Source organism: Momordica charantia (genome assembly GCF_013281855.1).
Source record: "Momordica charantia cultivar OHB3-1 chromosome 4 unlocalized genomic scaffold, Mcharantia_2.0 BLBB01000004.1, whole genome shotgun sequence".
NCBI classification, from domain to species: Eukaryota; Viridiplantae; Streptophyta; class Magnoliopsida; order Cucurbitales; family Cucurbitaceae; genus Momordica; species Momordica charantia.
The window spans coordinates 17,086,609-17,101,435 of record NW_028275162.1 but is presented as its reverse complement, the minus strand read 5'-3'; the positions used below and the strand labels follow the sequence as shown (position 1 = coordinate 17,101,435).

Sequence of the window (14,827 nt, the reverse complement as noted above, 5' to 3'; positions counted from 1 at the left end):
GATAAGGTACCCAACCTTATCCATATACTATAGACCTTTTAGGTTATTCACAGGACATTATCCACTTGTATATCAGAGTATATCAAATATATACCTCGTATAACAGGGATATATCAAATATATACCCAATATATCAAATATATACCCAGTACATATACTGTCCCAATTACACTAAAATAACCTCGGATGTTTAGTTTATTGGATTTTGGACAATGCAATGCTATGAATTCAACAACAAATTTATTGAATATACATTTGTTTTTACACAAAATACAAACTACGAGTTTAGGGCAACACACCCAACACATCTATCTCAGCAGTCTCTGTCTCGACCTCAGGGCCATTGGCTATAATAGCTTGGAGTGCCTTTAGGGCGGCTCGGTGTGGGCAGTCGCTTACGCGATGAGCCCCTTTACATAGAAAGCAAACGAGGGGCCCTCGATTGAAGTTGTTCTATTGGTTTGGCCCGAGCCAGTTGGTTCCACCCCTCTGATAGAGTCTGCGATCTGTTCCTCCATTCCTGTCTCCTCCCCACTTTTGGGTGAGCTTGTTCTGGTGGTTTTGTTCCCACTACTCAATGAGGGTTGGTTCCTTCTGTAATCTTGAGACTGCTCGTTACGAAGATCAAACAGACGTTCAGCCGCAGCATAAGCAGAGCCGAGGTCTTGAACCCCTTGGTCGTACAACTTGGACTTGGCCCATGGTTTCAAGCCTTCCACGAAGTAGAAGACTTTGTCTTTCTCTGACATATCTCGTATGTCCAACATCAGTCCAACAAACTGCTTTACGTAGTCTCTCATATACCCAGTGTGTTGCAGCTCTTGCAGTTTACGTCTCGTTAGAATCTCAACATTTTCTGGAAAAAACTACGCCCTGAGAGCTTTCTTCAACTCATCCCATGTGTTTATAGTACATCGTCCCTCTTAGATGTCCATATACTTGGACCTCCACGAAAGCTTTGCATCTTCAGCTAGATGCATGGTTGCCAAAGTGATCTTGGCTTCTTCTGTCGTGGTACTCGTAGCTCGAAAGTACTGTTCGACATCAAAGATGAAGTTCTCGAAGGCCTTGGCATCGCAAGCCCCGTCGAAGAGCTTAGGCTCCGAAATCTTCACCTTGTTAAACTGGACATTGCCCCCTGCTGGGCCTTGGTTTCCCACCGCTCTCATGGTGAGGTTCACCTTCGTGTTTATCTCTGCAACTTCTACCCACACGACTTCTATAGCAGCTCGAAAGTCGTCGGAAACATCACTGACCATTTACATGATCACCTTCTGAGAGCTGTCTAACTCTTCGACACGCTCCTCTAGATGAGAAACAGAGCTCGTCGAGCTGTCCCCTCGCTCGAAACTAGTCGTTTTCCTGACTTTACTTTCTAGGGTCTCAACCCTAACCAACAACTCTTTCACTGGCAATGCATCAATTCGAGCATTTGTCGCATCGATAACATCGGTCTTACTAGCCAACTCTTCTAGCCGGTTTTCTAGGAACCGAACATGATCATGGACTTCTCAAGAACAACAGCTGTTCCTCAATTTCCAGGAGTCGTTCGACATGTGTCTTATTCAACTGTTTCAGTGCCAACATGATTACTGATCTCGATCCGAGGAGCCAACTAGGCTCTGATACCAACTGTCACAATTGCACTTTTCAAAGGACTCACAAAGCGATTGTGCGACACTTGCTCTTGCCCACAAGCAAGTCAGCCAACGAAAATTGGATAGTCGGCGGTACCACGACTATATATCGCAGCCTCCACCCCCATTCTCGAGAAAACAATTTTGGAAAACGGGGTTAAAGAAAAAAGGTTTGGAAAACGTTTGAAGAAATTTTTGGAAAGTTTGTTGTATGCTTGAATGCAAGAGAATAGATTAGCGGCAAGACAAGAATACAACTCGATGTAGGGAGGAGACTAGGTGTACCCCCAAGGTAGATTATAAAGCATTTTGCCTTTGGTAGGCGTGAACATGCAAAGTGGCGAGGAGTCACTCGCCACCAAAAGTACAATGAAAAGTACATGACATGCAAAATTAAATACATGACATAAAAGTAGGAGGGAATAGGCTATCATGGGCATGTGGCCATGGGCGAGATGCACTAGATGAGCATGACCATGACACACCGCCCGTGCCAGGCCTACGCCCGCGTGCGTGAGCCATACCTTGTCGCCAACTCCTCCCAAATAAGGAATGTCTTTCCTTATGATTTTGGTTTATTTTTTGGAGATTTGATTTAGGATTTACTTTTGATTTATTGTTTTATTTATCAAATTTAAATTTCATCTTTAGCCAAGTTTTAGACATTTTAGGAATTTATCAATTGTAATTTTCTTTTTAATTTTGTTATTTTCCTTAAAGGCCAAGGGCATTGGCTTATAAATAGGCTTGTACCCCTGTATTGTTACACACCCTAGAGTTTTCGAATTGAATAAATAGAGTTGAGTGTTTCTCTCATTGCCTTGTGCAAACCCCTTCTCAAATTTCAAATCACTTTGTGTGGTTACTTAAGCCTTCGTATTTGAAACCCTCGGAGCATGCTTGTTTGATTGGTCATCAAACTCGTGGAGTGTTTCTGGACTCGAGCATAGTGAGTCATCTGTCTGCTTAAGGTAACAACTGCAAAGGTAATCCCTCTAACCTTGACCTTTCGGGTTGAACCAATTATACGATTCAAGTAGCTTGTGGCTCGAGTAGCTCAATACGCTTAGGTTGTCGCATATCATTTGGTATCAAAGCTTAGGCTCTAGACCGAGATATATGTTTATTTTCTGTCTTTAAATTCTTGTCATTGTCTTTACATTCCTTTATCCCAAAAAAAAATCTCATAAGAAGTTCTATTGTTCTTGTTCTTCCGCGTGCCATTCAATCTATCATTCTTGCAAAGAATTTTTTATTTCGAAAATTTGCTTAAAGTGTCCAAAACTTGTTTGTTTATGTTTTTCACCTCAAAAGCTTTCCAACAAACCAAGTTTCACTTTGATCCTTACCATATAGCCAAAGTTATCAATTTTTCTTCGAACCCCAGATTTTGAGAGAAACCTGCAGAGAGCATAAACCCAGAGCCGATTTTAAACATCCATAACTTTTTGCTCAAAAATTCAAATTAAGTGAAACTGGTGCCATTCGAAAGATCTATGTGTTAACTTTCCATAGAGCCTATAATCGATAATTTTTTATTAGTGGTTTAGAATTTATCGCTTTTTCGAGCACTGTGTAATCTGGAAATCCTACAGCCGCCGAAGAAGTAGTGTCCCAACTTCGACGATTCATATTTTACTGACCTTTGTGTTGAATATAGTCAAATCAGATACCAAATTAAAGGTCTTTGAAAGAGATTTTCAGGGACATATAGATCGCCGCTATCCATGGTCTGTAGCAGAAGTTATCAGTGAAAGAAAAGAAGGTGTCAAAGTAGAAAGCTTTCCAAATTTGAAGCTGGACGTTTTTGGAGAAAATTTTGGGCCACCAAATCTTGTCCAAATCGATTTTTTTTGGTAAATAATTCTAACACTGATTATATTTTGATTTAAAATTATTGTTGGATTATTTTTACCTATTTAGACAGCCTAAAAGAAGGAAGACAGCTGCCACCCCCACTGGGCCACATGAGAGAGTCCTTTTGTGCAGCCCCAGAATTTTCTTTGAGAGAGCAGCCCCCTACAACGAATTCCAAACCTTTTGGCAGCCCCAGTACCTTTTGTGCTAACATTTGACACTCGTTGGAGCCCATCCAAGTTGTATACATCACACACCCTTCACCCAAAGTCACCCTATTTGCCGCAAAGTCCACCATTTTGTTGGTGAATTTATTTTTGTGTGTGTTTGCACTACAAATTCCAAACCTTTTGGCAGCCCCAGTACCTGTTGTGCTAACATTTGACACTCGTTGGAGTCACATCCAAGTTGTCTACATCACACACCCTTCACCCAAAGTCACCGTATTTGCCGCAAAGTCCACCATTTTGTTGGTGAGTTTATTTTTGTGTGTGTTTGCACTACAAATTGGATTTGTACATCTTTTTAATTTATTTTTTATTTCACTGATTCTATTTGCACTAATAAAACTTGTCACCTCAATCAAAAATTGTCACCTTAACCGTATCACATCATTTTTCCGTTAATCAATTTAAAACCATTTCTCACATTCATGGACTAAAGTGTCACTTTTTGAACTTCATAGGCTAAATAGAAACTTGGCCAAAACTCAAGATGAAAAGTTTATTTTACTTTCTAAATAATTTTGATTGATTACTTTTTATTTGATCAGGAAAATGATCAACTCCGCGAGCGTCGGATCGACTAAGATGAGCTGGACAGTGAGCCTCGAATACTGCACAGAAAACCTGCAAAACAGAGTGAGCACTCTGATGCTAAAGTCAGTGAATATCTGAATCAACTCGAGAGAGAATCGAATTTTCGCGTACCTCAAAATGAAGCGAAATGATTCTATTTATAGACAAAATCCCCGACAAGGCCTCAACGGCTCTTTAAGGTTGCCGTGAAATGCGACGTGTTGTCATAGAGTTTTTCGGTGAAGAGGCTGAGCCGAGGTGAGGTAAGTGGTTCAACCAAAGACTTAGGGAATGATGCTTAATACAAACAGGTCGGTTTGGCCACTCCTATGGATCAGCTCAGACATAAGAGTCGTGGCTGAGGTAATGAAACTTGCGTTTTGGCAATATAAGACACGTACACCTCATATGATCCAATTACTTTATGCCACGTGTGAGTTGAGAAATCACTTCCAACATTGGCCCCCACTGTGCCGAAGTGACCCAGTCGGTCCAACTCAATGTATCAGGAAAAGTGTAAGCTAACCCAGATTCACCCAAACGATCAGAATGCGAAAGGTCGAGCTGACGTCATGCTTAGCTATTTTTGGAGAGATTTATCTTGCACCGTTAGATTTTATTCTATCAAAAGATTGGGATGACCCCAAGGTTTAATATAAATACAAGACCTCACTTTGTCATTTTCTCATTTTGAAGAAACAAAATTTCCTCTCAAATCCTTTCACTTTTCTACTCCTGCGGTGCCTTCGGTTCAGTAACCATTTATGTTAGTTCGCTCTTCTTTTCTTTCACCTTTCAGTTATGAGTCAGTTGTCCTCAGAGTCAGGGAGAATCATACTGAGGCCCTGCGCAGATCAGGAAGACGGCATCGCAGGACCTTCTAGGGCTGAGGTTGAAATAGAGAGTTCATTAGCGATAGGGAGCCCTTATAGTTCAGGTCAGAGTGAACCTTATGTAGAACCACCTCCTCACGTAGAGGGACCTCCATCCCAATATACTGAGGATGAACTTAAAGAACTAAGAGACATGTATAAAATCCCATAAAATATTAGGATGCGTCTTCTTCACGTCAGTGAGCATTTGGATAATGCCCCCATTGGATGGGTCAGTATGTACCCTCAGATGTTCAAGAGAGGGGTTCGTCTTTCCTTCCACCCTTTCATCCAACGATTCTTGTCAGCTACCAATTTGGCCCCAGCTCAGCTCGCGTCCAATGGATGGGCTACCTTGCTAGGGTTGTACTACACATGATGGGGCTTCAGTGCAGGTGAACCCGACCTGTTACTAGACGTCGGCCAATTCTTTATAACTCACCTCATAAAACCATATAAGGAACACTCGAGTCGGTATTACATATCAGCTCGGAACACTTTTACCAAAATCATTCATACTCCATCTACGAACAATTTCTGGAGAGAAAAGTGGCTCCTCGTCTAAGGGGAATTGTTGGCTACCAGAGATGGGAGGCCATACTATCAAGTCCCCATGGAGTTTGGGAAAGTGGGTAAGTCTCTATAGGTCGAGTTTTTATGCTTCGGGTCACTCCCTTATGTTTGACTATGTTATTTGTTTCACAGCTTTACCTCGGACTCCGCCTTGGATTAGCGAATATTCCTTGGGAATAAAGGAAAGAATCAAACGGCTAGACCAGCTCTAGTAGGAAGACATTTTAGACAAAGTGAACATGCATCTCTGTGGACTTGCTCAGCTCAAACCAGACTGTGTTGCTCGTCTTGATAGAATGGTGTCCAAGTTGTACAACTCAATGAACCGCGGTGAAACTTTGCAGAAATGGGGGAAGTCAGACAGGGCTGCGCGCGAGTCCGAAGAAACTTCGCGTGCTATCCGAGCTGACCCGTTGCAAACAGTACTGCCTTTCTCCCAACGCAAAGGCTCATCATCTGCCGATCCGAAAGGGAAGCGCTTGAATGAGGCTTTGTCTTACTCTCCTCCTAAGCCTATCGGCATCCACTTCAGAGATGAAATTCGGCCTATCTCCATCCCCACGAAGGATTTCTCATACCCCTTCAAGGCGAGCTTCACAAGGGAGTCTGTTCGCGAGGCGACTCGGATTCTACAAGACTGTGAAGACTGGTTCTACGAGAAGCCTGGGGACTATCTTCAAGGCCTCATCGATCAGATGGCTCAGCCACACTTCATAGCCTACCGTGACCGGATCATCGTGAGCCAGGAACTGACAGCGCGCAAGGCCAGCTTCACTCCGGAATCAGAAGCTACCTGGCAGACTGAGAAGCTGAAGGTCGAGATGCAAAAAGTTGAGAAGGAGATGGAGGTGACCATAAAGAACAATGCTTCTCTTGAGAGCCTCCTTATTCGGGCTCGAGCCGAATCAGGGCTATGGAGATAAGAGCCCAAAAAGCGAAGAACGAGCTGAGAAGGAGGCAACTGAACGGGTAGTAGAGAAAGCTGACCGTGAGGTCAAACTGAAGGATTTCGACTTCCTGGAGTCAGCAATGAAAAAGCTTCTGAACTTTGATGATTTAGTGAGGGACCTTGTTGACAAAAGCTTCGATATCGTTGTGGCTGAGGTGAAAAAGCTAGCGCTCGAACTGTACTTGGCTCCCACTTATACAGCCTTTAAGGTGGCTATGGAAGAAGCCGAGGTTGAGGCCCTAGTGGAGGATCTAGGGGTGGTTCGAGCTGAACAACAAGTGGCTGACGAGGGTGCTTGAAGGCAATCTGCTAGCTTCTGTTCATGTATTTTTTGTTGCAAATTCCGCAGGGTCGAAGGTGTCTATGCCTCGGCCCACTTTTATACCACTTGAGGCTTCAAGGCCTTAGTCAAAATTTGTCATTAATAAAAATGATTTTGTTGTTCCGTTTTTCTTTAAGTACGTGTACTTTGACAGTTAACCCAATCCGTAATAACTTGTCTGGCCCATGATGCATATTAGCACGCATTTAGACCATGCAGCTAATTAATGAGAAGTGTGATCTGAGCTGAGCATTGAATCACCTTCTCACGCTCAATTTCGATATCACTACTTGCCTGTTGATCTCCGAGTCGTGGTTAGGTACAACTAGAGCACTTCTAGAAGGTCTTCGGCCCAACGACCCTTCAAGGTTTCCAACTTCATGTCAGACCTCGCTTTATAATCTTGTTCATGGCTTCCACCTGCCCAATGGCTTGGGGGTGGGCCAGAGACAAGCTGAAGTGTTTGATGTCGAGCTCTTCGCAAAACTTGTTAAACCGTGCATTGTCGAACTACTTCCCGTTTTCCATTATCAAGGCATAAGGAATGCCAAATCGACAAACAATGTTCTTCCAGACAAAGCTCGTCACATTCTTTTCGGTAATTTTCGCTAACGACTCTACGTCGACCTATTTGGTGATATAGTCTGCTGCCACTATCGCATGGTTGATCCAACTCTTCCCGATTGGAAGTGGTCCAATCAATTCGAGGCTCCATTGAGCAAAGGGCCAGGGCTTGAGGTAGGAGTGAGGAATTATGGAGGTCGGTGCGATATACTAGCAAAGCGCTGACATTTGTCAAACTTCCTGACGAACTGTTTTGCTCGTGATCTAGGCTTGACCAATAGTAGCCTTGCCTAATTATCTATGAAGCCATGGACCCAGCTCCGGAATGATTTCCGCAGATCCTTTCATGAACTTCTCTCATCACGTAGTTCACTTCGTCCTGGTCGAGGCATTTCAAGAGGGAGAGAGAGAAGCCCCTTTTATATAGCTTTCCTTATTGCAAGACATAGTAGGCAACTTGGCATCCGAGTTTCCTTGCCTCGGCCCGGTCCTCTGGTATCTTTCCGTTGAGATAATCTTTGATTGGGTCCATCCACGTAGGGGAGGCAGGCTGGATATCCATCAGCTCGGCTCGACCTATGGACGGCTCATTCAGATCTTCGATCGGGACAAATCGCGGTAGGTCGATTTCGTATGCTGAAGCGAGCCGGGCTAGCGCGTCCGCGTTGGAATTTTTCGACCTTGGAACGTGCTAGATTACATATTCTTTGAACTGGCTGAGGAGTTCCCTAGCCTTACTAAGGTACCGCTCCATTCGATTATGTTTTGCCTGATATTCCTCATTGATTTTGTGACTATGAGCTGCGAATCACTAAGGATGATGAGGTGATTGGCTCACATCCCTTAGACCAGCAATCAATGCCTCGTACTCAGCTTCATTGTTAGAGGCTCGGAAGCTAAATCTTGGAGCGTACTCAAAGCAGAAGCTCTCCTGGTTTGAGCTGGAGCACTCCGACCCCATTGTCTTTTTCATTTGAAGAACCATCGACGTATAGGGTCCACTGGTCCTTGACGCTGGTCCCAGGTCAGTAAGGGTTTAGCTCGGCTATGAAGTTTGCAGCTGCTTGTCCTTTAATGGCGGTTATAGGTTCGAATCCAGTGTCGTACTCGTTGAGTTCCAGTGCCCACTTCATCAAACGGCATGAAGTCTCAGGCTTATCGAAAACCTGTCTTAGTGGGAAATTTGTGGGCACCGTAACATGATGCGCCTAGAAATAAGGCCTTAATTGTCGAGCTAAGGTCACGAGGGCTAAGGCTAGCTTCTCGATGCAAGGGTACCTCGTCTCGGCATTCGTCAATGATTTGCTGGTATAATACATCAGGTGCTACTTGCCATCTTCTTCCTTGATGAGGGCCGTACTGACTGCTGTTTTGGTCACAGCTAAGTACGTACAACAGTAGCTTGTCGCATGTGTTTTATCAAAAAAAAATATAAATAATATAAAAAAGTATTTGATTTCAATATTGATTTCATTTTCAAAATCAAATCATTTAAATAAAATCAAAAAGTAATAAAATCAAAAAGATTTTTTGGCTTAAATGTGAATTTCCATATTTTCTCAAAATAAAATATTTCAATAAAAATAAAATAAAATCTTACTCATACGGAAAAGTTTTACTTCTGATTTAGTATAATTTGGGTCAAAAATCAAAATTTGAAATAAAATCATAAGATTTGATTGATTGTGTAATGAATGAAAATATCTTTTTCATTTGAAAATTAGGATTTTGAAACACTATAAATAGGTGATATTGGTTTACGTTTAGGGAAACGGAGAAACACATCACAAAGAAAGGCTAATACTCTCATTTTTTGCTCTCTCTCAAGGTTTGCCTCCTTTTGTTTTTTTTTATCTTGACTCGTTACATTATCGTTGCCCACAAATTCTCTATCACCACCTCCTACTCGTTCCTCACAATCTATCACATGTTTGCTCTATGACTATTTTCACCACAACTTTCCTCTTCATCATTTGACTTGCGACACATTTGAATAAGAAGGCAAAAACCGGAGTTTTGTTCTCAAGATAGTAAGTGTTCCATGTTGTTATCGAATAAAGTAGATTGATAAACTTCCTCATATATTTTGTTAAAAAAAAAACTTCCTCATATATTGTTTTGCCAACCTATGTTCCAAGCGCAAGTTTAATTCTTTCGACATTATTATAGGGATATGTTTCTTCCCTTATTTTATTTTGCCTTGTTCTTCTTTTATCTCTATTGCTAATTTCATATCATGGTTGCTTGAACTATTATGGTTGCTTGAACTATTTGTAACATGTGATTTTATTGATTATCTTTTTAACATGTTTATTTTGATTACATGTATGATATTTGAAAAAAGTATATAATATTGTACAATAAGTGTTATTTGTATTAATTTTATTAAATATCTTCAATTAAAAATTTGGTAAACGAAAGCCCCAACGATGGAACGTTGAAATGTTCGGGAGGCCGATGTTCTCGGATTCTTGAGGGTAAAGATATCTCAAGAGGCCAAGATTTCATTTTTAATATGTTTCCTAAAAACATGTGTAATTTCAATCAATATGGTTTGAAAAAAAAAATTTACCGAAGAAAATATCTTTTATAAATACGTTTACTCCTTAAAATTTCAAGACTTTTAAAAGCATTTACAATATTTCTAAAAAATAACAAATCAAATCTTTGTCATTAATATTTTTCCTAAAAAGTTTCTATGAGGGAAATTGAGGAGTTCGAAAGGTCGATTCCGTAATACTCTTGAGGTGATGAATTTATTTTGGGAGGCTGAATTAAATTCAAATAAACAAATTTTCTTAATGACTTTAGGTCACTCTTAATTATTGTTCATTATTTACCTTATGAATAATGATCAATAAAACGTGGGACATTTAAAAATAAAATTCTTTTCTTTGAAGGTCATTTTTTTCAAAATTATATAAAAAATAAATTATCGTTCATTCTTCAAAATTATATAAAAAATAAATTATCGTTCATTGAACGAGTGTTGTGGGATGCTAATACCTTCCCTATACACAAAAGACCCCCGAACCCATATCTTTTTCATGCATACCAACTTATCCATGCATTTGGGTGGCCAATCATACCCTATAAATAAAGACTGGTGGCGACTCCATTTTTCTCATCTGAGGAAGAAAGTCGATCGCTCCACGTCGTAAACTCGTGGCGACACAAAGGACATGGGCCATGGTTCAGTTTTTCATGAACATAAAAAAAAGGAAGCAAACCTTGCATTATCGGTCGGTTTAATTTTTAATCGGTTTGTTCAGCTAAACTCGATTCCGATTGTTTATGTTCAGTTTATATATTTGATTGAATCAACACAGAAAATCGATAGTCGATTTGGTCGGTATTATCAATTTTATCGATTTTTCCTTACACCCCTATTACACATGTCTGATTCCACCCGAACTGCTAATGTAGGGTTTTTTGGGGTAATGGCACCGAAAAATTAATTTATGCATGAAGAGATGACAAGATCAATTATAGTGGTTCGACCAAGGTTTACTTGGTCTACATCCACTTTACTAGGTGAGCTAAGGATTTTATCAAAATAGGCTGGAAGAATACAAAAAGCAGTACAATCGGAGGTATACACCTTGTGTTCTCGTTTCTTTCTATAACTAAGTGAAGGGATGGAATCCCGCCGTGGAAGCGAATTAACGCTTTTGTTCGATTTCCTTTGAAATTTAAGAACACATAAACAAAAAAATAGAGAAAGTGATATTACCTTTGAAGAACTTTTCTTCATGATTAAAACTAATTGATGCCATCAAGTCTTCCTTGTTATCCTCTAGGCGAGAACCGGTATGGTGGGAACCAAATTTTAAAACAAGGGAATTATCTTTATTGTTTGTGGGGGGACTTGTGAAAAACCACAGAAGTAGTTAAAGAATTGGTTTCTACCTGTTGTGAATGAGGAGTTGCCCCACGTTATAACTCCCCACTCCCCTGCAAATTTGCACGGGACTGTATTTTAATTAATAAATTTAATTATTAATTATTAATTAATTAAATAAATTCAAAAATTAATTAAGTAAATAATGAACGTTTAACTATTTATCTTTAATTAAATATCACATATTTAATTAAAACCATACTTTTTTTTGAAGAAAGATATATTAAATTAAGTCACCAGGCCAGCGGTTGAATGGGAATCCCTTTTACAAGATCCATTAACCAAGTGGAGAAAAAAGATTGCCATAAACACGTGGTAGAGGCAGAAATTCCCCATTTGGCTAAGAAGTGCACACTAACATTACAAGAATGGGGAGCATGAATGAAAGAAATGGATTCGAAGACTATGGCAAGCGAACGAATTTCCAAAATCCAATTCAATTCGTCTCTTAGAGTGTGAAAATTTCCTTTGATCGGGCGAATAGCCTCTTGGCAAACGGATTCCATAACCAGGTGACGGTAATTCCTCGAACAAGCAAGCTTAAGGGCTTCCAAAATTCCTCTGATTTCAGCCAAAAGGGGGGTCAACGATAGCGGTAGAAAAATGGATTTCGCCACCATCAAATCGCCCGAATGGTCTTTCATAATAAAACCTAATCCAGTTAATGTAGAACAGCAAGCTGCATCAGAATTCACCTTCACATCTGAGCCGGAAGGAGGAAGCCAATGACGGGGTGGAAAAGAGTCTGATCTCCGCTGAGGTAAGGTTCCCTTATTTGCCTGAGCATGTGTGTAACTCTGAAAATAAGTATTGATCCAAGAACTCTTTAGAGCAGGATTGGAAACTGTTGATCCATGGACCAAAGTATTTCGATTACACCAAATTGCCCAACAGGTAAAGGCTGCAAGATCTTTTCTTCTGGATTTAGTTTATCATTTAGATGCATCCAAATATCTATAAAACTAAGATTTCTGTTCATAGGTGAATTGAAGAGAGGGAAACATCAGGTTCCATATTTGTCTGGCCTTTTTACAGAAGAAAACAGCGTGAGATGTACTTTCCAGCTTAGCACAATAGAAACATTCAGGTACCACATCAATTCCTCTTTTGCTAAGATTTTGAGTTGTTGGGATATGATCATGACCTGCCTTCCATAAGAATAATTTAATTTTTATGAAACCTTTAACTCCCAAATAGTCTTCCAATTATAGCCCCGAGAACCAGTACTTGTAGATACACCCCTGCACTTCTGAGGAATATAGAGTTTATAACCACTTGTAACACTATAATGTCATTTGTTGTCAAAATGTCATATCCAAGAATCAATTAAGTTGTAAGGACTAATGGGCAACGAAAGAATAAGATCTCTATCTTCCTCACAGAAAGAGTTAGAGACTAGATGGACGTCCCATTCTCCTTGAGTATTGATAAGATCTGCCACTTTAAAATCATGAGGACCAAAGGGAGCTGTGATAGGACGAAAGGAATAAGGTTGTGGAAATCCAGGGATCTATGAATACATTAATATTCAATCGATTGCCAATTCTAGTACGCAACCCTTTGGTTAGAAGGTCTCGCCCCCAAATGAAACCGTGCCAGAAATAGGATTGATTTCTGATAGGAGTCGCCTGGAGCACTGACGAGTCATGGAAGTATTGGCTTTTAAAACTTTGGAAACAAGGAGATTTGGGTTTTGTAGAACGCACCAGACCTATTTAGCCACCAATGCCTGGTTAAAACCTTCCAAATCCCTGAAATTAAGGCCCCCTAACTTTTTAGGAAAGCACATTCTCTCCCAACTCATTCGGTGGAGTTTCTTTGTACTTTTTGATGTTCCCCACCAAAAACGAGCAAATATTTGGGAAACTTCATGCAGAAACCTTTTGGAAGCCTAAAGACGCTCATCGCATAAGTTGGGATAACCTGACCAACACTTTTTATGAGAACCTCTTGTCCACCCATGGAGAAAAAGTTGCGTTTCCATCCTTGCATAACTTTCCAAATCTTATCTTTTAGAAAACTCCAATCTAGGCCCTTCCTTCGAGAGAAATGGGAAGGAAGACCAAGATATGGACCACAATCATCAACCAGATTTACTTTGAAGATGTTTTGAAGGTAAATCTGTCACTCCGGATGAACATGAGGGGAAAACATATTAACAGATTTTGAAAAATTAATGCACTAACCTGAAGCCCTTCCATAACTCTCCAAGATATTTTTAATGGCTAGACATTCAGCTTCTGTTGATTTAAGAAAGATAAGGCTATCATTAGCGAATTGAAGGTGAGAAATGCTTGGACTAAAAGGTCCAAAGTGAACACCTGTTAACCTTCCCAAACGATTGCTATTATGAATTAAGGCAGATAGTCCCTCAGCATAAAGGAGAAAAAGATATGGGGAGAGTGGGTCTCTTTGTTGAACTCCTCTGGAAGAACTGAAAGATCCACACAGAGAGCCATTAATAAGAATAGAGAATGAAACTATAGTGATACAATTCATAATAGAATCAATTCATCTGTCATCAAACCTCATTTTTCTCATAATCTTTTCTAGGTAACCCCACTCCACACGGTCAAAAGTCAGACTAAGGTCAAGCTTAAGGGTAGCTATATCATTCAAACCTGAGCGTCAATTTTTGACAGTATGGAGGCATTCATGACCAATTATAACATTGTCATTAATTACCCTATTTGGGACAAACGCTGACTCGGCATCCGAAATAACCAAACCAATTACATTCTTATGGCGGTTTGCAATTGATAGAGATTATTTTGTATGACACATTACAGAGACTAATTGGGCAGAAGTCAGAAACTGACCTTGGATGCTTCACCTTGGGGATAAGGACAATGTATGTGTTGTTCCAGCTTTTGATCTCCAGATTGTTATTGAGAACGTTAAGGCAGGCTTCAGTGGCCTTTGCACCTACAATATTCCAGTAGGTTTGATAAAATAGTGGAGGGAAACCATCACGACCCGGAGATTTTGTAGGAAGTATCTGTTTAACAGCAATCTGAATCTCCTCTTGTGTGTAAGGCATTAAAAGCCTAGCACTAATCTCTAGAGATATTGAAGTGGGAACGAGGTCCATAATGGAATCAATATCTGGAGATGAAGAAGTAGATGAGGTAAACATGTTGCTAAAGTGCTCAACTAAACTTCTCTCTATTTCGCCCAAATTCTCAGTCCAGTTGCCATCGGTACGCTCAATACCATTTATAGAGTTACAGGCTTGTCTCATAGAGGCTTTCTTATGAAACCATTTAGTGTTTCCATCGCCCCATTTTAGCCAATTCTCCCTGGACCGTTGCTTCCAATAAATTTCCTTCAATTCAATCAGTCCTGCTAGATCGTC

General features: G+C 40.4%; 1 long non-coding RNA gene across 1 annotated transcript; it reads left to right on the top strand.

The window, feature by feature from the left end:
* Nucleotides 1-11,789: 11,789 nt before the first annotated feature.
* LOC148211949 (uncharacterized) lies at nt 11,790-14,328 on the top strand. The gene is made up of 4 exons (XR_015790531.1): nt 11,790-12,232; nt 12,303-12,366; nt 12,454-12,559; nt 14,026-14,328. It is a non-coding gene; the product is annotated as an uncharacterized LOC148211949 (long non-coding RNA).
* Nucleotides 14,329-14,827: the final 499 nt, after the last annotated feature.